General features: G+C 31.8%; 2 protein-coding genes across 3 annotated transcripts in view; one reads left to right on the top strand and one right to left on the bottom strand.

The window, feature by feature from the left end:
• Nucleotides 1-13,613, bottom strand: part of LOC133336439 (troponin C-akin-1 protein) — a 53,912-nt gene extending 40,299 nt beyond the window's left edge. The window contains exon 1 of the mRNA XM_061544735.1: nucleotides 13,606-13,613. The gene's annotated coding sequence lies outside the window, so the exon portion shown is untranslated. The remainder of the gene's footprint in view (nucleotides 1-13,605) is intronic.
• The window catches only part of LOC133336437 (protein lifeguard 1), a 307,141-nt gene that overhangs the window by 145,887 nt on the left and 135,795 nt on the right, over nucleotides 1-25,459 (top strand). The window lies entirely within an intron of this gene.

Below are 25,459 nucleotides of genomic sequence, written 5' to 3' on the forward strand. Positions count from 1 at the left end.
AATATCCCACAAGTATTAACAAATATTAATTAATAATAATAAATAATTATAATTAATTTATAAAAATTATTATACAATCGGAATACACTTACAACAGCCAAGTGATAATAAATTGTATTGAAATTAAATACAACAAAATAAAATAGTTGAATTGTTTCATTTTCATTTCTTTTAGAGAAAAAAAGAGTAAAACAAGAGATATTTGTAGTTAAAATTCTTTGTAATTTTGTAGTTAATTAAAATCACATGGAGTTTATTTTTTAATTTGAAATTTATGTTGTACCGTTTGTATTCTATCTGTGCATAGTGTCTTCCATGGTACAATTATGAAACTGCAATACTCATTGTATCTTAATACTTGTGTCAAGTTCGATATGACATTTTTGATTTATGTAGAACGACCCAGTTGGAAAATTAAGTACACATTATATTTGAAATAATAAATACGATAACAGAATTTGACCTTTACAAAATATGGGGAACCAGGAAAAAATACGTCGGTGTCGATTTTTATTTTTTTTCTTTTTTTTACGAACCATGAATTGGCATGAGCATTTCGATTATATTAATTTAAAATAGTACTAATCGCGCGTTAATAATTATAAGTTATTTCCGTTCCAGAACCTGCAAAAACATTTCCAATTATTTGTACTCTGAGAGTGATTTTGACGTTATTCCCTTTACATTACTATTACTGTACATTACATGTACATTACTATTAAAAAAGTACTGGAACAGAACAATTTTCAAATGAAAGAAGTCGCAACAGAAGTTCGTTGCACTTTGGTTTACAATTTATTTCAATTTCCTAATGGGAACATTTAAATCAGCAAATTCCTTTGCAATGAAAAATTGCAATTTTCTACTTTATTTTCAACGTTTTTGTAAGAGTTACTTCTACATATTACAATGACAAATTGGAAAGATCTGGAAGCTATATAATTACAAATTTGCAAGATTTTTATTTATGTTTTTCAATTTTATTCTGAAAATTCAAAAATATTGTATTTTGAAAATAAATCAAATTTATTGATATTTCGGGTGTTTTGTTTACATTTTTCGACATATCCAACTGACACTAGTGTTACATACAATAACAATTTTCTATGTGGTTGTTGTTGCATTGCATTTGTTGTAGTTTTGCAGTTAACTTGTGTAATTGTACCATCAGTGTCCCCTTGTAAAGTGCAATTAAAATAACTTATTTATTTACTTCGTGTAGGTTTTAGCATTTCCCCCTCTTTTTTAGTTCATCGTTTCATTGAACTTTTTAATTTGTTGTTGTTGTAATTATTTAATTTTATTAATTTATTTGTAGTAGTGGTAAAAAAAGACAAAAAATTGCTTACTAAATAGTTGTTGAAATTGAAACAATGGCTGATAGTATTTGGCCTTTTGATCCCGTTCTACTTGCAACGTTTTGTTTTGTGGTAGGTATTCACTGGATATACAATTCCCAAAAAAGGTATGTACATATCTAGTATTAAAACAACAACGGCTAATTACAATAACAAAATAAGCAATTTATGCGCAAATTTTCTTTCTTTGAAGAAACAAATATTTTAATTACTTTGGCATTTAAAAAAAGGTGGAATAAAATTGTATTCAATGTAGATTAGACCTGTTTTGTTCTTTTTTTCGTTAATTTCAGGCTTGTTGTACTTTGATATTGGGGGCATATATTTTATTTAAGGAATTTCTATTTTTTTCATTGCAATATTTCTTGTTTATGTTGTATGAGAATTGGGTCGGAATGATATTGACTTTTGGCCAGTGTTTGAAGTTGGACTCAGGACGTTTGATAAATTATGGAAAAATGTCATCATGATGGACTATCGAAAAAATATTTAGTTTATTTAATATTTATTTCTGTACGTTAAAAATATTAGATAAATTCGGCCTAAAACAACTTGTATTAAGTTAAGTTTGGCCCCGACTTTGGTCTTTTCCTTGTTATCATCTATTATTGATTTCACAAGTGAGAACAATTTTTCATATATACTTCTATCTTAAATCATACCTTTTTTATTATCAATATACAATAATTATATAATGCAGTGACATTTAAACATTATAGCCTTAAATAGTTGCCTTAGAACAACATTAGCGCTATCTGCGGACTAGCTGTCTCTCGCAGTATTAATTAGCAACCACATTTTTTTCTTCTTCTTCTTTTTGAATTATGCATTGCGATTTGTCGCATTTGATTGGCCTTATTTCCCCATAAATCGAATGCATATAATTTGCAACAATTAGTAGATCGGAAGTAGCGGAACAAGTTTCGAATGTGGGGAATATTATACAGAAAATTTGAATGCATTTAAATGGCACACGACACGAACCTATTATTTGTTATTGCTAGTTTTAAGTTTCATTTTTTTTTGTATTTAGAATTTGCATATAACTAATAATAACAAAACTATTTAAATGCCTCTATATATAGAAAAAGAGGTAGTATATTAAAAAATAATAAAACAAGTTTGCATTGTTAGTCTTTTTCAATTTAAATTTAGTTCTCTCTCAAAAGTCTGATAAAATTAAGCGGAAGTAGTATAAACATATAAAAATTAAAAAATTTATATATTTTTCTATGCAAAATATTGAAATAATAGAGGATTAACAATAGTAACAACACATACACACACCGTGAACAGATTAACAATAACAAAAAAAAAAAAAAAAACATTAATCACTTAAATATTCTCAAATATGACAACTAACCCACCTATCAAATCCCAACTCTTCCTCAATTGATGACGATAACACGACAATCTGTGTGGAGCTTAAGAATGGAAAAAAAAAACATGAAAATCTACGGCAACAATCCCCTTTATTAGCATCTATTAAACAGTTATAATAAATATTTAAATCTATTTTGTATGGAAATAAAGGACCAATCTATACTATTTTGCATTAAAAAAAAATATTATTTATTAATTATGGTAATCGTTTAATTATTTTTAATATTATGGAGTGGGTATGAAAAACTTGATTTATTAATTGAACTCATTATCCCTGATATATATTTCATTAATATAAATATAGCAGAGAGAACGGCTGATAACATATCATAGGCCATACCAAAGAAATCATCATTTTACAATTCGAATATAAGAAAATTAATTTGTCAAGGTCGAACCAGTATCGAAGTTGCAAAATCAAACCATTTTATAACACACAACTGAGAGCAAAGCCTTCACATTTGACCGAGCTTGACCTGCTTTTTAGGTCTAGATTCTAGTAAGAAAATATATTAGTATATGAGAAATATAACCTATAGAGTAATATTAAGGTGACATCTAGTTATCGTTTTTAAATTACCCTTTCATTGTTAAAAATTAAAAGTCTATTGTTAACAAATATTTATTCAACAACTCTCAATTTTTACAAATATGCTTTTTTAAGGATTATCCATGAGTGGGTATTAAAAATGTTTTTAAAGATCACCAACAAACGATGCCTATTAATAGATATTATTCAACCATAGGTGTGGATTTAAGAATTTTTAAATATAATTCTATAAGCGTAGATTTGGAAAAAATCATTTTTTATGGTTGTCCTTAAGCGTGGATTTTTATACCCTACACAAATATGTTGTCAGGGTATTATAGCTTTGTGCAGCCCCAAGAGTTTGTAACGCCGCGACGAGATATGACGATATACCGATCGGCATGTCTCGCCTATCTGAGTCGATGTAGACATGTGTGTCCGTCCGTTTGTCTGTCCATTATAATTTGTAAACACGATACAGGCCACAGTTATGGACCAATCTTCATGGTTGGGTTCTGGCCAATGAAGACCCTATTGTTTTTGGTAAAGATCGGTTAATATTTATGGGATGGAATGGACCAAATACTTAATTTTTGTCGATTTTTCTGGTCGCTCCAGAGGCCGCAATTATGGCCGAGCATAGCGAAGGAGAAGGGGATCGGGCCAAAGACGTTACACTTAAATATTTACAGGTGCCTACATATTAATATATTTCTTACTAACCGATTACCACACTAGAGGGCGAAAATATAGCTATGATGGCTTTCGAAATTTTCCATGAGGATCCTGGTATGGTCAAGGACAAAGCCTATAATTTTCGGTGATGATCAGGTAATAATATTGGGATGAGGTGGCCCAAAAACTTAATTGTTTGTGTTTTTTCGAGTCGATCAATAGGCCATAATTGAAAGCCGAACATCACAACACAACCCACCGTGAAGGGAATCTGTTAATTAATTAGAAGATCTATACCGAATATTAGTAATATTTATTGACCTCTAGTCGGCCAAGAATCGCGACATATTGCCCAAGAACCACAGAAAGTGATATTTTCGTGGAAGTTGTGTAGGGTACCATATGGTCGGCCCCGTCCGACTATACTGCTCCGATCACTGTTTTAAAAAATATTTTTACGGACCATTGTTTAGCTCAGAGCGGCTCCGCCGATGACCGCCGATGAGGACAGTAGGGGAGGGGTGTATAAATAGCGCAGTGTGCCGTGAAAGTAAAGAAGTAATAAAACACAATAGTTTTTTTTTTTAAATAATATTCAGTGGTTTATTGATTGGTTGGTGGTAAAAAATATTACCTTTTGGCAACGATATGCGTGCTGTCTGTCCGAATTACAGGTGAATACTCCTTGAAAGGAGGCGGCAAAACAAGTGACAATTGATTATTCGTTAAAATGTCAAGGTTGCAATAAACCGTAGCGCATACATTTTAACGATTCTAAATTAAACAACCAAAAACTAGAGTACATTTTTTAAGACTTCCAAAAGCGCAAATTTTTTACAAGTAATGTTTTTAAAATATTTTTAAGAACACATTGAATTGCTTTCGTTTTATAAAATACTTGTAAGGTTTTTAATCTATATCGAACTATGGACCTATGTTGAAAATGTTTGTTTAATCTCTGATACCACACATGCAGCTAATACTAATACTGATGAATATGTAAGGACATGGATCTATATGGAATTATTTTAGAGGTCTTTTATCTTTTGGGAAACTGAAATGCAAAATTACAACTATTTAGTTTTAAAAATGGGGTTAAGTAAGCATATATAAAATCTAGCGGGTATTTTATATGAGAGCTAATCCAAAACATGGTCCTATGTTGTATTTACTGCGAGGAGGATGTTGTTGGAAAATGGGTCACGGCCATTGTCGGGAAGCAAAATAAAGATATGGACCTATATATACCGAAATTGTTTGCCCGAAAATCTAAATTGGTTTGTACGTTAATATAAGGAATAGTTCATAGATAGAGCACCATTAAATATTGGATTAAGAGGTCCTATCCTTATTATCTAGGTAAAGAGGTATGTCCTTGAAACCCTTTACACAAAACACCAACTAAAACAGAACAACCCACCAAGTTGGTCTCCGAAAGAACACATTCTAATTAGAATTATTAATATGTTAGATAAATCTGGAAAAGTTTTACAAACCCTTAATAAATAATAAAATAATTACAATAACAAAAAACATCTTATTTCTTATGTAAATAGTTTACACGTTTTGGGCACAGATTATGTATTAATATAAACAATATTGAAAAAAATCAATATTTAAAAATATATATTTGATGGAAATAAACTGGCATAATAAATGAGCGACAGCTACTATTACCTACATAACATCGACTGTCCCAACATAACCGTTGGTGGTCATTGAGCTTTCTCTTTGCCATTTGGAATATCGCCTGATGTCTGCTGTTGTTATCACGTGTTGTATAAATTTACAAAACTTTCGAATATCTAGAAATAGCAGACTCACTGTGATTCGATATTCCCTAAGGCCGGCCGGTGATGTCATTTCACCTGAGAAAAAAAAAAAACACCAAAAATATACAGTCGATTTGTCTGCAAAAGTGTTAATCTTTGTATTGTTTTATAATTAATAAAAAACACAACTGTCTATGAATGACCAATGAATGAATGAATTATCTGTTAAAAAATAAAAAAAAAACATTGCCAAAACAACAAAAGACTTAACTGATTTTAACACCATGTACAATTCCGTCTGTCTCATTGCGTATTCATGATTCTTCCTTTTCTTTCAAAATTTCCCAAAAACACCTAAATTCCGTCTACACTTATGGATATTGACGTTGATTGTTTGACGCAATTAGGGAGATGGTGATGTCTTCGTCGCCGTCGTCGTCGTTACCGTGTCGTACGCTTCTCAGATGATGATTATGCTGCCCAGTATTAGAGTGGAATTTTAGAATTAATTCTATTCAATAATTTAATTCATTTATTCAATTGTGTCAAGAATATCAATGCGTTTGTTATTGGACGCGTGGATACCAAACCTAGTTCAATTAAATGTTTAAAAATACACTGAAAAAAATACTTTTAGAATTAATTGAATATAGTCAGATTGAAATAGAAATTGTATATACTAACTATAGGAGGTTTAAATTTCGTCTTTTTTTGATATAATATGACTATATACGATTTTTATTTCATCCTGATGTTTCCTCGTTTTTATACGTATAATATCATCAAACCAATATATTTTTATATAGGATTAAATTTTGATGTCTTATATCAATATTAAAATATATATACATGTATCTTCAAAAAAATCCTTATAGAAATTCCTCGGAATCTTTAAAAATTTCTATTAAAAAAACATTATACCCCTCCTCAGTAATATTAACCCTGTACGCTCCTATTTAAGCTCTGCGTTTTATTTTTGCTACTCTTCCAAGTGTCTGGTATGTTCGACATTCCATCATACAGGAATGGTGTGGTTGTAAAACTTTTAAAAATTAACCTGGATGAAATATTCCATTCCGATCAGAAGTCAAAAAACAAAACAAACTCAAAATTGTACTACGTCATCAGAAAAAATTCCACAGCGACAGCAAAAACAAGAACAGCAACTGCAGTAACAGCTACCGAAGCAGCGACATTGGTGATTAAAATGCCGGTAATAATCAATTCAAAAAATCATGTATTCTGTCCGATGCCTGGATGCAGGTACATATACGTGAGTGCATCGGTAGATAGGTGATGGAGGATGGATGTAGTTTCAAGTGAACACTAAAAGGAATACTTTGTCTGTCGGAGCAAGGTACGTATTGTTAAATATTATGGAAAGACAATGAAATTCCACAGTGGTAAATATTAGATTTTCAGGTCAGTCGGTCTTTTTTTAAGCATTCACATGGGGTTCATATAAAGGATAACAAGATCAGAAAATATTCTAAAAAAACCAGAAGATATTCTTATAGAAGACCAAAAGGTCCCTACATAGATCTGATCCGAAGGTGTTTCCATAGACGACCGGAAGGTCTTATTTTGAAGGACCAGAAACTATTCTTCTTTTAGAATACTTCATAAAAGACTCGTGGGCCAGACATATAGTAGTATCTTATCTTCATATAGAGGAGTAGAAGGTCTTCTTATAGAGGCTCAAAAGTTATTTTTATAGAACACGATAATGTTTTTAGATAATGGACCAGAAGGTCCTTTCATGATGATCAGAATTATAGTGGACCAGAAGATCTTCCTTTAGAAGACCAGGTAGTCTCACAAAAGACCAGAAGGTCTTCTTATTAGATTATTCTCATCAAAGACCATAAGGACTTCTAACAGAGGACTAGATAGTTTTCTCATAGAAGACCTAAAGAAGATCTTCTAATTGAATTTGGAAACCCAGAAAATCTTCTCATAGGAGACCAGGAGTTCTTCTCACAGAAGACCATAGTAGATCAGAAAGTCTCCTTATGGAGGTCTTCTTTTAGAGGACCATAAGGACTTATAATAGATGACCAGAAGGTCTTCTCACAGAAGACCAAAAGGTCTTCCTATAGTAGATCAGAAGGTTTTCATATGGACGACCAGAAATTTTTTTTATAAAGGACCAAAAGGTCTTCTTATGGAGGACAATAAGGACTTCTAATGGAGGACCAGAAGATCATCTAATTGAATATCGAAACCCAGAATATTATTTTACAGAGTATATCAGAAGGTCTTCGTTTAGAAGATTTTTTTAATTTTGTTGTGATTTTTCCCCATATTTGTCTCTTCATAACCACTGTGCATAAGTTATGTCCAAGTGATCACATTTTTTTGTATACAGATCTCGTGAGTTTTTGAACATTCCAGGCACGGTCATTAAGCTTCTCACCAACAAACATAACAAACTGACCGTGGGTCAGTGCGTCGTGTCGGCTATAAAACAAACCGCACAGTATATAGTTAAGCTTGACTTGAAAGCTCTCTACCCTCTCTGCTATTCATTGCTTTAGTCATGCTACAATTTAACGATGCGTCGTCTCACAACTACTGTTCAGAGTTATTTTAAAAAGTTTGACCTGAGATGGGGTGTGTGGCTTAATACATCTGTTTGTTGTTGTTGCTGTTGTTGTTTTACACTGAAAGCTACAAACAGATATAAAAACATGGTTAACATAAAGTGCGACTGGCCGATGTCTGACTACGACATGTTCGTTTGTCTTTTCGTCGATCGGTCGTTTGGTCGATCGGTCAATATTTGTTGTTGGCAGCTTTTGTCTGTTCTCTTGACTTCGTCGTAGCTGACTTCAAGGTCATTGTAGGCTGCAAAATTTGTTGATGATTTCGATTTTCAGTCGATGTGATTATTGGCTGACTGACTGACTGACTGCAACTCTTATCATTTTCAGTCAACGTCGCTGTTTGTTGTTGTTTCTTGTCTTCTTTGCTGGTGGTGGCTTTGGTTGGCTGTACTTTTTTTCGTCGAAGTCTTGGCGTATTTTTCGTTGTCGTTGTTGCTGCGTTTTCTTCGATATTGAGCTGAGTTTTGTTTACTATTTTGTGGCCATTATGAAACTAGTCCAATGACTTATACATACAAACGCGCTATGAGATTGGTATGTAGGAAGGTATGCAAGTTTATGCGTAAGTGTGAATGTATGAGTGCAGTAGAAATAAAAAAAAACAAAACAAAACTATAATTTTGTTATTGTTATTCATTTAAAAAAATCTCTGACGTATGCAGTTTTTGTTGTTGTTATTGTTTTCCAATACAAAATTCTTAATGACGACTTCTCCCGTCACTTGCCTACTTGATAATCGATTTGATAGTTCTGGCTTTGGGGCTTGTCCTTTCAAAACCTGATTTTTGTCTAGAAAATCATATTTTCAACTGGTTGTTCCATTTAATGACTGAGCATCCTTTGTTTTTTTTTCTGGATAGATTGTTCTGGAAGCATTAGGGCTGTAAGATATCTCCGTATTTAACGTTCTTAGTTTTATTGTTGTTTGTCTTGTGTAAGCGTAGCATAACGAAACTCAATAATAAAACCCCGCAAACTTGTTTATACCCAGCTAATTTCACAATTATTTTTCAGATTTACACAATATTATGATGACATTGTAATTTTTTTAAATATTAAAAAAAACTTTATGGGTTGGAGGTATTTTTATAGTGTAATTTCAACATATGAAGAAAATAAGTTAATTTGTATTGTTAAAATAGAATTCAATAATTATACAGCCACCCAAAATGTAGCATTTAATGTGAGTTCTTCTTTGCGAACGTCTTAAAAATGCTATATGAGGTCTTTCAAGGAAACTTTTACAAGTATATGACCTCCACCACGCTTCAAAAAATTCGATGAGACCAGCGAGATCATCAAATCATCTTATAGAAGATACAAAGGTTCTTTTTATAAAAGTCCAGAAAATCTTCTCATAGATGATCAGAAGAACTTCTCAAATGAGGCCACAATATATTGTTTTAGAACACCAGAATGTCTTATTATGGAACACCAAAGGGTTACCTTATAGAACAAAAATATATGTTCTTACTGAATACAAGTAGGACTTTAAATAACAGACAGAAGGTATTTTTATAGAAGACCACAAGGTGTTCATATAGACTACAGGAAGAATCTGTGTAGAACGTCTTCCTATAAAAGACTAGAAGATTTCCTTGTTTTCTTATATAACAGCAGAATGTAGTCATATAGATGACCAAGAGGCATTCATTTGTAATATCAGGAGGACTTCTTATAGACCAAAAGCTCTTCATATAGAAGACAAGAAGTTTTTCTTCCAGAAGTCTAGAAGACCCAAAAGGTATTTCTCTATAATTATAATCAAAATATCTTTATATAGAAACTAGAAGTTCTTCTTATAGAACACAAAAATATTATCTTTCAGAAGTCTAGTAATTCTGCAACGTGGTATTTTATCATCGAAATGCCTCCTTGTAGCCATCAGGGATCTACGCACAGAAAGGGGGCTTGAACTTTTGCCCGGTCCAGACTATGGACTAGAATTGAAAATGTTGTGAAAATAAGTTTTGAGTCCACCAACAAACAGGAATACGAATAGAACCTACACATATGGGTGTACATTTGAACAGCGCTGATAAAATATCGGTTTACAATTTTTTCGACCAACAAATTTTTCCACAAACCAATTTTTTTATGGACCCCTACTTTTCCAGCAGAGTCAACAACTTTGTCTAGTTTTTTCAGTCGTGGCATATATAGTTATGCCAAAAAATAAAATTCACGGGAAAAAGAAACCGGTTTCTAAATTTTTGAACCTTATATTCAGATAATAAAACCGGTTTAATTTCTTATATGCATATCATTAGAAATCTAATAAACAAACGCTCCAAACTTATTGAACAGGACTGTTATCGAGATTTTCAATAAATTAAAGATGGGAAGGACACATAAGGAATAGAGTTAGAAGAATAAATGTTCTACAAAAAATGTCTCTACATATCAAGATATAGGTTCGTTTATAGGTTCTTTAGCAAAAAAAAAATAAATAAATAAATAATCTCCCATATTTCCCAATTTTTCATTCTGGGGGTTTCAAATGCTCACCAAAGCCTTTCACCCCAATACAAATTTTCCAGCCCCAGACCTAACGATTTTGTCGCATAGTGTTATAAAATAAAAACTTTTATGAGGCTTGAAAGCAACAAGGGACCCAAGTTGCCTCCTATCCACCCCTATGTATGATGTAGGTATGTTTATGTCTTTTATTAATTTAATGAATCTCAAAATATGTTATAGTTATGTACATTTGTAATCTATCTATCCCTAACATTCTTTATTTTTTTTTAATATCTTTACCATGACACTGTCAATAACTAAAAATTGGCAGGTCTAAACTAAAAGAATACCCCGAATAACGTTCCAAAATATAAAAAAGCTGCGAACCAAAAAACAAAATAAAAAAAAATCAATAGAACGAAAAAAACGCATTGACAAAACGATTTTATTCAATGTTTTGTTTTTTTTTGGTTTCAAAGTTTGACGTTGGAGGTTGGTTGGCTGATATTCTGATTATTTCATTGATATTCAATGGCAGGCAGAATTGCAGCGGCAGCAACAACCCACCCCCAAAAACAGCGAAAAACAACAACGTCAGCCTTTCAAGCCGGCTAAATGATGTAGGCGGTGTGTGTGTGGTTAATCGAATGTATGCTTCTGTTTATGCCAAGAGAAGAGGGGTAACAGTTAGCCATAATTCAGAATTCCGCCAACACCTTACGAATTTTTTGTAGTTTTTGGTCTGGCTGCTTGTCGAATTAAGAAACTAGCCGCTGTCGCCGAAAACCGTAATTTTTATGCGGCTTGTGCTGAAGTTTCAATTTTATTTCAGTTTGATTTCCAAAATCGCAAGTACACATAAATGGATACATACATACATAATAAATACGACATACCCATTTTGATTTTGTATTTATTTGTATTTACCATTTACAGTTGTTTTATTTAATTTTTGTTCTCGAACATTTTTTTTCGAATTTTGAACAAAATTTGCACTTTATTTTCGCTGGTGGTGTGACTGATTGACTGACGGTCGCTTGGGCGGTTTATTTGCGAATTTGCTTTGTTTAGAGTCCGGCTCGTTTTGTGCTCGTTTGTTTGTTTGTCATATTAATGATGGATAAGAAGAAATCCGATGTTATCGCCTGATATCGCATTTCATGGCTTGTCATAAAACCCAATTGCTTTGATGGCGTATGGGGTTGGACATTTAACCATAGAACGTTTGTGTGTGTGTTTTATGGCACAGTGGGTGGATTTTTGAAAGAAACTGTAGTACAGAGTCGAGGGCATGGTCTGGAGGGGTCGAAAATTTCTTATGAGAATGAAAGCCTTTGGAGAGTATATTTAGAACATAAATTCGACATAGGTCAGAATAAATTTCTATGTTGTTCACCATGAACGCCTGTTGAAATCACGATAGACTTTGTAACATTTAAGATAGATCATTCACATGTTGCTATTATTCCAAAGATGTTTGTTATTCAAAATGTGGTAACCCAAGGGGAAAGTAAGCAAGTTTTTCATTGGCTGTAATTTGGTATTTTGAGTTCTTATGAGGCAATAAGTCTTACTGCAAAACATTATATATTTAGGACCCCATATTAGGGTGGCACCTCTTTATCAGTACCTCCAGGATTTCAGTAATGGGACAGGGTTTTTATTTGATATTTTGGGTGACACATCTTCCTAACAAAAATGATCGATATTGGTCGATGTTAAACGATACAGTATTTTGGATACGTTTCTCAACAGAATAGGCTCTAATTTGATATTTTTGGTTCCTATTGAGTATAAAATCTTCTTACCAAACCGTATAAACATTGACCCACTTTTTAGAATAGTCTCCATGTAGCCCCCACATATTTCCCACAAAAGTGGCAGTAATATGACATTCCGGGTTCCTGATAAATAAAAGAACTTCTTCGCAAAAATTATTACAGTTCCATGTTTTCAAATCTTGCAATAAATTTCCAACCCATTGTGTTTTTTTATTTGTATGGCTTGTGGATGTCAATAAAGTTTCTCTGATTGTCGATTTTTTTTTGCTGTAAAAAATCTCGAGATTTTGTTAACTGATTTTAATGGCAATTTGTGTTAGAGGGAGTGATTTGTTTGAGGCTGGTATTCTCACATCAACACCAACTAATAAATAAGCAAACATACCGACAAACACACACATACGCACTTCCATAGTGATATTTATCCATGGTTTATTAATGGTGGTGTGAACAATTGGTTTTTGACCTTTAAATAATAAACACAAAAAATATATATATGATTGTTAGTTACGTACGTACATACGTACGTTCGTACATGTATGTATGTAAATACAATTGTTTTTCTCTTTCTCTCGTATAAAATTAAATCTGAAGACACAATTTATCGGTTTATGAATGAATTACCAAGGTTATGGTGGAGTTACGCGGCATCTTTATGCCTTGGGTTAAAATTTGATCCGCACACAATGAAAGTGATGACAGATTGATCGAAGCGAAAAAGTGTGTCAAACATGTGCCATTTGGATTTCATGCATGCCAATTTTTTGTTCTGTTTTGAGGTGATGAAAACAATGATAATCGTTAACACTATTAAATTATCTGTAAAATTGAAAAAAAGAAATAAATTAATAAGTGAAGAAATTGCTAACTGTTTTTCGAAATCAGAGTTGATGGGGTTTTTACAAATGTTTATCACCCAGTGCTGGCATGATTAATGATTTTGAAATAAAAAATACAACAAAATATTTAAAAGTTTGTAAAAAGTAACTTAATATTTAATTGTTTAATAATCCATTAGTAAATAATTATCGTATTGGTTATTTTTTAATTGTTTATAACTTGAACCATAGTATGCTAAGTCTGAAAAGTTAGTTTTTCAGTAGAAACTTTCAAAGTATGAAAGTTTCTTTAATCGTACGTGCCATGCTAAGTACATTTTTGCTTATTACCAAAATTTCAGTAAATTTAAATTAAGAACCGTGAAGAACTTTAAAACATGCTAAGTCGACTTAGCATACTATGGTTCGGAGGCGTCGATATGTAAGATTTATGAAATAGTATATTTTCGAAAAAGAGCCTAATATTACATTTATTTCGAAGATATAGTTATTGAAAATTTAAAATCTCCAACAATAGGACCTGCTACAATTTAAGAGTGTCCGTAGAACATTGCATGTGGAAATTTAGATTCGACACTTTAGAATTTGTGAAAGAAGTACCAATTGGCAAGGATACATCTTGAAAATATAAACATTTTTCCATACATAGTTAAGGTATGAACTGTCGATGATGATCCCTATCGCTATTTTGGGCATGTTTTCAACCAATTTGACTTCCAATTGTTATTTTTGATATTTTCTCAATGTGTGCCAAATCTTCCTACTAAGTATTATAAATATTGGTCTACTTTTGAGAATACGAATTAGTTTTCAACCGAATTGACTCTAATTTGAAGTTTAGGATTTCCTACAGATTACGATCAATTAAATATATTACAGTATCCCCCAGAATTCGATATTTTGCGGACTTTGGACACGTTCTCCTACCTACTAAAAATTATTAATATCAGTCCACGTTTGGGGAACGGGAGCACATGTACACTGTTTCAATGGTGGAATGCAGGAGTTAAGTTAAAAATTGCCGCAATGTTCTGTAGAGATAGTCTCAAGCAAATATAAGGAGATTTTTTTAAAGTATAGTGAATTTACTGTACCTTCATTTATCCGAGTGTATATTAGGCATTCCATTTGCAACATCTCGAAATATTTGTCGGAGACCCCTTAAAATCAATATATTGGTTTGGGGAAAAATAAATCCATTATCTTTATATGAACTATAGGACTTTATTTAACATGCTTCGGAATGTCCGTTTTGTGCCAAATATGCACCGTTTGGTTGTTGTTGTATAATTTGTTGCCATTTTAAAGGTAACTTCATAATGCCTCCTCATAGAAGTCCTGCTCTCTATTTACAAAAAAAAACTCCAGTTGTCGATTATCACAATCATCCCTAGATACCAATTTTTTTATCATTAAAGAGATTTTGCAATGCAAGAAAAAGATGATAATCGCTTGGTGCCAAGTCCGGACTGTATGGCGGATGCATTAAAACTTCCCAACCAAGCTCCCGAAATTTCTGGCGAGTCACTGTAGTTGCCTAGCGTTGTTCCGGTGGAACACGACACCTCTGCTGTTGCCCAATTCTGCCCGTTTCTGGTCAATTGCTATCTTTAAACGGACTAGTTGTTGACAGTAGAGATCATAATTTAGCGTTTGGCCATATGGAAGCAACTCGTAATAAATAATCCCTTCCAGTCCCACCAAATGCATAGCAAAACCTTCCTAACCGTTGGTCCTGGTGTGGCCACCCACCACCGCTCTTGGACCACGATCGTTTTCGCACAGGGTTATCGTATGTGATCCATTTCTCAACTCCAGCCGTTTAAGAAATGGGTCTATATCATTCCGTTTGATTCTAATCATGATTCCAAATTACCTGTTATTTCCGATTTTAGTTATTTTGAATGGATCCATCTTGGTGAAGAATATAAAATGTTTGATGAATTTGAAATGTATAAAAAGTTCGGTGAATATATGGGGTATAAAAGTAGCCCATGGAACGAAAACGTCTACGGATAGAAAAATACAGCTAAATAGAAGTTAAAAGACCGGAAAAAGTACTTCTAAATGCTTTGGGGAATGGAAAAAGGTCGCCAGATAGGTTATAGCGCCAAAAGGTCGCCAAAGTCACTGAAAATGCTGCTATCTATTCTAAATTCTTATACATCTTATAGCCAAAAAGTCAACGAAGTCTTTACCATCGTTATAAGCGATTTTTACTGTATTTCTCGAATTAATAAATCGTTTCTTAATGATTCGGTATTTTTTCAAACACATCTCGTACTTTGAATCTAATCTAATAAAACTCAATTAAAAGTGTTATTGTATTAAAATCAATCAAATAATGAAAAAAAATATTGCCGTTTATTCAGTTAAAATTTTATTAGGCCATCAGAATTGCAAATGAAAAATTGACGACATCTATATTTCGATTTAGCAGAAGAATTATTTGGTTTTCTAACTTCCAAATTAAAGACTTCAATGTGTAACAAAAATAAAACATTATATTAAATCATGTGCTATAAATTTAGCACATCATTTAAATACCAAAGGAAACATTCGATTTCTCTCTATGTACGGTTTTTTTTTTCTATTTAAAAATTTCCATTTTTATTATTTTCTATTTCACACTCTGAATAAATTTGATGAAATACAAAAGAAAAACTCATCAAATTCGAAAATTTCTGATAATGATAATATGCAAAAATATGGACATGTGTCAAACAAGTTGAATAATTAGATTCTAAGTTCGTTTTATGATAAATCGATTTGAAAACTGGAATTTTCAACAGTGTCTATGTTCTGTCTGAAGCTTCAAATATAATACTAAAAGGAAAAAAAAAAAAAATCAACAACCACAACAGGTCAACGTTTTCAATCAAAAGAAGAAGAGTAGCATATGAGGTTATGCGGAAATTCTAAAATAAATTCTAAACTGGTTTTTAAATTCTAAATCATTTTTTTTTTCATTTTCAAATAATGGACAAATAAAGTCAATAGCCTATATTGTCCATGAACATCTAATTTCCAATTATGATTTCATGTAATTGCCAATTCAATAAATTCAATGGGTTATTGTTTTTCTTTGTTTATCGGTTTGCTTGTTTGTCTTCTTGTAAATACTAATATTGAATTTAAATACTCAAACGTTAATCTTTAGTTTTGTTTCCCATAGATTGGTTAAGCGAATATTTAAATTCCACTTCCGGTTAAATATTTAAGATATTATAGTTTAGCAAATAAACAAATAACAAAATTGTCAATAATGAAGTCGTATTGGGTTTTTTATCAATTCGATTTATTAAACATTATTTTTTGTTAAAAATTAAATTTAGGCTATAATTTGATTTTAACAAATTTAGAATTCTATAATTAAAATAGTACAATTAAGTATTTTGTACTTCACAAACTTTGTTCTTTCTTTGTAATTTATTAAAAAAAAAGTTTCCCAAAAAATCTCCAAATCTCAATTTATGAGGAGAATAATTAATAATAATCGTATATATAAAATTCAAACTAAAGTAGTTACTATTCAGCATAGGTATCAATGTCCCTTTATATCCAAAAAAATCTTCATTACAATTCCTCAAATATGACAAACTCAAATGTATGTTAAGATCAAAAAGGAGAAATAAATAATTTTTGATATTTCTTACCATATTCCAATTCTAATATTGAAATTTGTAATTTATTTCATTTTGTTTGTATAGACAATTTGTCATCAAGGCCACAGATTTGTTTTCAAACGAAATCGAAATTAAAATCACGCAATAACCAAAAAAAAAATGTTTGTTTGTTTACATTTCAAAAAACCGGCTATAACCGCGATAGAAACTATTGTAGTCGCATTGGCAATTAACTAAAATCCCTTAAATTTTTTTGGCGACATTTGGATGATGTGTCTATATGTTTGTGTGTGTGTGTAACTACCCCCGTAAATGTTTCATACAAATCTTATAACATTCTTAAAGTTAATTAAGAGTGATACGTGTTTTAATTAAATTCAAAAGTATGTTTATATAAATGGCACAATAATATCTTTAAACATGATGACATATTTCACGGTGTCTCTGTGTGTGTGTGTGTCATGGTCCAAACACACTAAACCACCAACGGAATTTCGTTAGCTCTCAATAGCATCACAATAAAGTTCGTTGATCTTCATTGACCTTTGCCAATGCAATTAGAGGCAAATAGAAATCTTGGCTGAGAGCAGAGTTCATTCATTGAGTCCGGCTCATTTTTTATTATATACAACAACAGCAACAACAACATCATACCAATATTTAGATAAAAAATTAAGAAGAGGGAAGCAGAGTCACGCTTTACATGGCAATTCTTTAATAGGTTAAATATTGTATGTACTCGCACGAGTATGTAAGTAAGTATATATTTGTTGGCACTTTTGTTGTTGTTGTTGTTCGGTTAAAACCAACTTTACAACTTATTTTGTATTTATTTCTCACACACATGCGCACGCGTCTCATTATTTATTTTTAACATACACACAAACATACGTAAACATAAGTTTTTTGTTTATTTTTAAGAATATATTTCTGGGTTTTGAAAAGCACACACAAACATACATGCATATATACAGAGCTACATAGGCGACATTGATAGTGAAACGCTTGAAAGAACACGTATGCCCTTTGGAATGTCTGCGGCTGTGTCTGATCTTCTTTTGAATTTTGTCTGCCCGTCCGTTTGTCTCTCTTTGATATCGATTCGTGTTGTCTTTTTTTGTTTTTTTTTTGTAAAGGCCATACGGAAGTGATACGAAATCATTGGATGGGAATTCCCATGCTTGTGGGATTTCTGTCAATTTCAAGATGAGGGATGTCTCTTACAGAATGGTGAAAGAGAACAAGTTTTTTGTAATCCTTCTGTTAAAGTTTTGGGGGTTTTTCTTTTGGTTTGTTAAATTGGGTTCAGTTTTTTTTTTTTAAAGAAGACATTAACGAAACAAGGTTATGTTGTAACTACGTACATATATATATATATACAAATGTACGTGTTTCAGAAATAATTACTTCATTGCACTGGGTTGTGTTATGTGCACGTTGTGAAAAAATAAACAATGTAATGAAAAAAATTACTGTAAATATGTAAAATATCTTAATTTGTGTTGGAAATGTTTCTTTCAAGTGCTAGCATCTTCTAAGACAATTTTTGGTTGTTAAGACTCTATTAAACCAATAACGAAAGTTCAAAAATCGGACTATATGATATCCTTCAGCACATATGCACGATATCCTGTACATATATCAGTTATAACATCTTTGGAAGACCAATGAAACGGAATCGGACGGAATTAAATATGTGAACTACATAGCGTGGCATCCACCGTTTGGTATGCTAATATAAATGGGAAATATCTAAATCTAAAACGATTTTTACCGTCTGCCAAATTTCGCGTAAATCAAACAAACATAGGCTCTTCGATGCACCATTTACATAAAATCGGACGACAACATATATGGGAGCTATATCTAAATCTGAAACGATTTCAAAAAACTTCACTAGCGTCAGCCTGTAATAATTTCAGTCCGTTGTGCAAAACTTGGTCTCAATCGGATAAACACTGACAGTTTGGAGCTCCATTTACATATAATCGGACGTACTATATATGGAATCTATATGTAAAACTGAACCGATACCAACAAAACTTCACGTTCGTCAACCTGTTTTAATTTCAGTACGCTGTACGCAATTTGGTCTCAATCGGACAAACACTGTTAGTTTGGTGCACCATTTGCCTTAAATCGGACAAAACTATATATGTGATCTATATCTAAGTCTGAACCGATTTCAACAAAACTAAGAATACATTAATCTGGACCTATGTCAAACTATTGTTTCTATCGGGCAAAATATTGTTTCTATCGGACAAATATTGGGAGTTTGGTGCACCATTTACATAATTTACATGCGAGCTATATCTAAATCTGAACCGGTTTTCTCCAATTTCGTCCTTTGACCAAATAACTGACCTGTCCCATATTTCACCCAAATCAGATCATAAATGCGACATGTAATTTGCTCACATAAATACATGGACAGATGGACGGGCATGCATAAATCGACTCAGAAACTGATTCTATGCATATTCTCAGAAGTAACAGTGGGTCTATCTCGTCTCCCTTTGCCTGTTATAAACATACGTACAAAGACATAATGCCCTGTACCACAGTGTGGTGAAGGATATACAAAGTATCAGCAAAAGTTTGACCATTTGTGGGAAGGGTACCAAAAGGGTGGATCGATATTCGTCATATTCGAACTTGATTTAAGGGAACCCCCCATTCTCGATTTTAATGTTTCAAGATTTTAAATGGGCTGGTAAATGAATACAAATGCTTGTTAAGGTTTGTAACTTTGCATATATATAATTGAAGATTTAAAAGAGAAGAAAAATAATTTACAAAAAATGTTTGTTATTGTTTTGTTGTTGTTTTTTGCAATTAAAGAAAAGTCCTTATTTTTGATGGCGGGCATGATAACTCCTCACTGGAACGTCGGAATCCGAAAATCCGGTGTTAGAAAGAGTACATGTCTGGCTCTCGTATGAACTAGGATTATTGACTTCGCTCTAAAATTAACAAAATGGTGGACCTTTGAAAAAATTTTTTTGGAAAATCGCCGATTTTTTACCAAAAACCAAGTTTAAAAAATAAGGAAGATCTTCACCGATTGGCTTTATCCTAGTTCATACGAGAGCTATACACTCCCAGAGAACCGTTGCAAAATTTGAAACCGATTGGATTATTAGATTTTGAGTTGTCGTGCCCGCCATTCGCAAAAGATAAAAACGCGTTTAAAGTTTGAGAAGCTCTTTAGCCGTCACTGAGACAATAAATCGGCTATATTTTCAAGAGTTCTTGAGATTTTCACTTGAAATTTTGTAGAGACATTCTTTAATCAGTGTAGATTCGAATTATATCAACAAAAATTTTGACCCCGAGAATGGGGGGATTTAAGTTTGGAAGAAATATTACGATATGCAAACTTAGGATGAAATCGGTTACTTCCGTCGGGATTTATTGTGCACACTAGTTAGACATACAGACGAAAACGGGACGAGAGCCGGATTTGATTGTTTGAGAGGGGGAAGTTTTTTTTGAGATGAAAACTTGGGCGAGTACCCAGAACGGCCAATTTCGCATTTTTTACTTGTGACCTTCATGGAAAAATAGCTTCATATGTCTCCTTACAGTTATTTTTTCAGTTGATATGTCTGCAATCAAATCGATGGGGGAAATTTTTGTAGAACATTTTATCCTTCGAACTCGACTTCTTGCGCATTGTTTTTATCCTTATATTCTTGAACCGTAATTTAATTACCACAAGACATATTCTAGAAAAATGTCGCTCATAAGTTTTGAGATAAGGTCCTCACAGACGAATAAATTATATTCGTTCTTTCCCACTTTTACCCGATTCTTGCTATGAAAATCGTACTTCGTGTGTAATACCAATACCACAAAAAGACCCGACTGTGTAATTTAATTACCACAAGACATATTCTAGAAAAATGTCGCTCATAAGTTTTGAGATAAGGTCCTCACAGACGAATAAATTATATTCGTTCTTTCCCACTTTTACCCGATTCTTGCTATGAAAATCGTACTTCGTGTGTAATACCAATACCACAAAAAGACCCGACTGTGATATTCTTCTTTGTAACATATATGTGTCAGTAAATAAATCTGAATTTAAACTGGAAATTGAACACATAAGTCCAATTTCCTCTCTTACTTTATGTTAGCAAACATTTTAGTTAAATTTAATTGCATTTAAAATTATCTTAACTACAAATCACATCAAACAAAACACCCTTCTTAGCTATATATAGCAATGTTTATTGACTAAGATCCGCTTAGTAATTTCCCGATTTCAAAAAACCGTCTGGATATTACGCACACGTTAAGTTCAATATTTATTTTTTCAATTAGCATTATTTAGAAGAAAACAAAACTATTAACAAAAAACCACTTTTTCTTATTAGAAAATAAAATCTCGTATGATCTTAACGATGATGATTATTTGCAAAAAATAAAACGACAACAAACTCTAGACGTTTTGTACACAATTCTACTAACAATAGCAAAAACACAATTTCAAATATTAAAGGTTACAGATTTATTATTAACAAAAAAGAGGGAGATTTTCGAAAATAAATTATTAACTTTCACATTGGCATATAAATAAATATTGTATTTAAAATAAAATTTATTAACAAATTTAGAATATTGGTTTAAGGAATATTCCAAAAATAAAAGGTGTTTTGATGAATGAACAACTGGCTGACAATGCAGTGCATTTGAAACTGGTTTTATTGGGGAATACGTTGCGTTTATTTATATATACATACTTAATCTAAATTTCCAAGCAGAAAAAAAAACTTTACAAATAAAAAACAAATCATGTTTGTTTATCAAAAATTAATATTATTTTGAAATGTTTGTATCAATGCATCAGGTTGGCGGGTTTTGGCTAACTGACTGACTGACTGGCCTGTCAATAACAATGACTAAAAAAAAATCAACTTTATTTCAGAATGAATGTCATTTCCATTTGTGCTGTCTAATTTATTGTGCGTCGTTAACAAATTTAATATAATTTTTTTTTGTATATTTAGAGGTTAATTTGCATATGTCAATACAAAATACACCAACACATACATATGTATGTACTCGCTAAATAGAATAATATCCACAAAAACTGATTTTGGCAATTAAAAGATATACAAAGTTTGGCACGTCTTGAAACGTGCATTCTTCAGCTACCACGGCAAATTAAGTAGATTTTGTTTTTTTGTTGTTGTTCTGTTTGTGATCTGTACTTAATTTGTTTTTTATTTTGTTTGGAATTAATATATTCGTGTGTGTGTGTGTGTGACTGGTTCCATTTGATTTGTGTGTATGTATTGCACTTGATAAATTGTTTTAATTTAATTGGTATTTTGCCATTACTTCATTAGCACATCGACATCATCATCATCATCACCATCTTCATCATTGTCGACATCATTGCCGGTGCAACGTTGTTTTTACCATTAGAATGGCGTTTTAATTTTTATTTTTTTTTTTTTGCATTTCATGACCGAAAATCGTGTTATTATTTAAATATATACCTCTTTAATTCTTTTTTTTGGATTTTATTAAAATCCCCATTTATTTTGGTTATTTATCTTTTTGGGAGTGCATAATCAAGTTTTTTTCTGTTCGCTAAGATAATGGACTTGTCTTAAGTTGTCGCTTTCGTAATCGATTTATAAATATGCATAGATTTTTTATTTGACAATAATATTTCAATATCCCGGTATTGGTATTATTTGATGAGAAGAAATATGTGTATATCAGGATCAATGGTTCTTCAAACAGCTTCTGTCAAATTCTTTGGGGAAATATTTTACAAAAATAGAGACAATTTTGAAATTATAGTTCAATATACTATAAAATGTATTATCATTGCGAAGATTTTTCAAATAATTCCCTCTTACAATATTCACTCTTAGAATAACGTGTAATAAGTTTCCGAATATGAAAAATCATTATTTATGGTTCCAAATATTTGAAAAGATATAGCTCAAAATATACATTTAATTTCAAGTCCGATCTAAACATTTCAAATTGTAATATTTTGGCGCACCACAAATATATGCATAGCGTGAAAATTAGGTTCAGATATAGATATAGCTCCCATATATATTTTCTTATAATTTTATGTATATAGTGTACCAAGGCTTGTATATAGTGTACCATAGTGTACCAATGCTTTCTTTCGATTTGAACGAAATTTGGCATATCGTACTGAATTGAGCCTAGAGTCATGTGTGTTAGATTAAAATTTACAATTATGATAGTGTGTTGAAAAAAAACATTATTTAAAAATCGATGCTTAAGGTTTAAAAATTAAATCCACGCCTATGATAATTCATTTGTAATAGTCCATTAAACAAATATAATATAGAAAACCCATATAAAACAAATCCAGGTTATGATAGACCAATATATGTATATGCTACGAAGGAAAAACATATATCTTAAAAATCCATTTAGGTGTGGACTTTTTGATATAATTGCATTGAAATTAAAAAAATATATATTTAATGAAAAACCTAGTCTTTTGAAAGTAAATTCTTTACTTCTTAATAAATATGTTAAAAAAAAAACAAACACACTTACATTATAATGACCATTAGAGTTTGCACTGTTTTAGTGAATCTTTATAAAATATCAATTATCTAATTTATTAATATTTTAAATTCAAATTATTACAAGAAACATGTTGAATATTTTAAAATTATGAATTTGAAAAATTATCTTTTTCGTATATAAATATTTATAAAACTTTACATAATTTACATTCATACATTTTGAATTCCACGTGAACTGACTAAAGTCTTCTATTTTTGATCGGCTTTATTAATTGGCACTTTCATATTCACCGAATCCACAAAAAAACATTTTTTTTTATTTTTGCCTCTTTACTTTTAATATTTAAAGCTCGGTTGAAATAAAAACAACAACAACAAACGATTATTATTTGCTTGTTGACATAAATTCATGAAGATTTGACAATAACATATCTTCAAATCGACCACAGCAGCATGGCCAGAAACTAGAAAAAAATGCGAAAATTCGTTTCGGTCCGGCCATATATTGTCGCATGACACAGCACAACATTAAACAAAAAAAAAAAAAAAAAAAAAAAAAAAAAACAGGTCAGACAACATCTCTCATTCTTACATTTCGAACTCTGGCCGCTATTTTGGTGGTGTGTCTGTCTGCTTGTCGTCTGTCCCCGTAGATGTTCAGGAGAAGTCGTTGGGAAAGAATAAATCTTTTGTTCCGTTCCTACATATTCCAAAGTCCATTCCATTCATTGATCTACCAGCCCCCTCACATCCCAGTAAATTGTGCGGGCAGGTGTGCCAGTGTCATATTTCGGTGTCTGTTTGTATGTAATTCATTCCAGACTATTCGTCGTAAATTTTTTTCTCGTCGACTTGGACTTTGAACGTTAGCCATGAACTGTATATTTAACCGCAGAGTGGCTGTGGCGGCGGTTGCTGCTACTACTGCCGTTATGAAGAACCATCACCACTACCAAAAAAACTGTTCAGCCAACACCTGAAATGATGGTAAAACATAAATAAATAACAGTGATGGTCATGTATACGGTGTTTACAATTATTTATTCAAATTTTGTAATTTTAAAGAGTGTAAAAAAAAAATTAAAGAGTGTAATGGTACGTTTACATTTAACCGGATTTCGTTAACCCAGTGGGTTTCAATTGTCATTTCCTTTGCATATATGTCAAATAAATCCTCATAAAGTAGGTTAACCCGGTAAAAAGTTCTAATGTACAAGGAGTTTAATAACTGCTTATAATTTATGGTCGCAATTTTACAAAAGACCATCTATATAAATTTAGTTTTAATGGACTACTTGAAATTTTCTTATTTAGAGGTCGAGTTCGGTTCAAAAAGTATCGCGAAATAAATAGGTATTTGTTATGTCATATCTAAATTTGTTGATCAAATATGCGAATAGAGTATTATTTTCTTTTGAAAGTGTGACCATTTAGAGAAGTTCTGCTCAATCGCGGGGCTCTGGTGACGCTGATTAGACACTTCTCCCCTTCATTGACTTTTTTACTATGAATGTGGAACCATAGTACTGAGCTATGTTCAGCAATAAAAATAAACTAAACCCCTTTTTCTGCATATACATATTGAAAAAATGTATCAATTTGGTTATGAAAGGGTGCGAAATTCAATTAGCTTGCAAAAATTCAAAACCCGTGAAACTTTTTGGTGTGAAGAACATTTTTGCTTCACACTGTAAAAATTAAGAAGACAGGAAAGTGTTGTTATTATTGACAGCATTAAGAGATGATTGTTTAAGAAATCTCGAAAATCTCCGGTTATTAATCGATTTAACTATTGAACGCTAATTATATGTTTAAACATTTTCACTAAACTACGGCTTGGCGATTCTGTATTAGGGTGTGCAAATGTGCATGCATTGCAATAAAAATAAAAATG

Source organism: Musca vetustissima, unplaced genomic scaffold, assembly GCF_032173495.1.
Source record: "Musca vetustissima isolate MV318-11 ecotype Yass unplaced genomic scaffold, APGP_CSIRO_Mvet_v1 utg4709, whole genome shotgun sequence".
In the NCBI taxonomy this organism is placed as follows: domain Eukaryota; kingdom Metazoa; phylum Arthropoda; class Insecta; order Diptera; family Muscidae; genus Musca; species Musca vetustissima.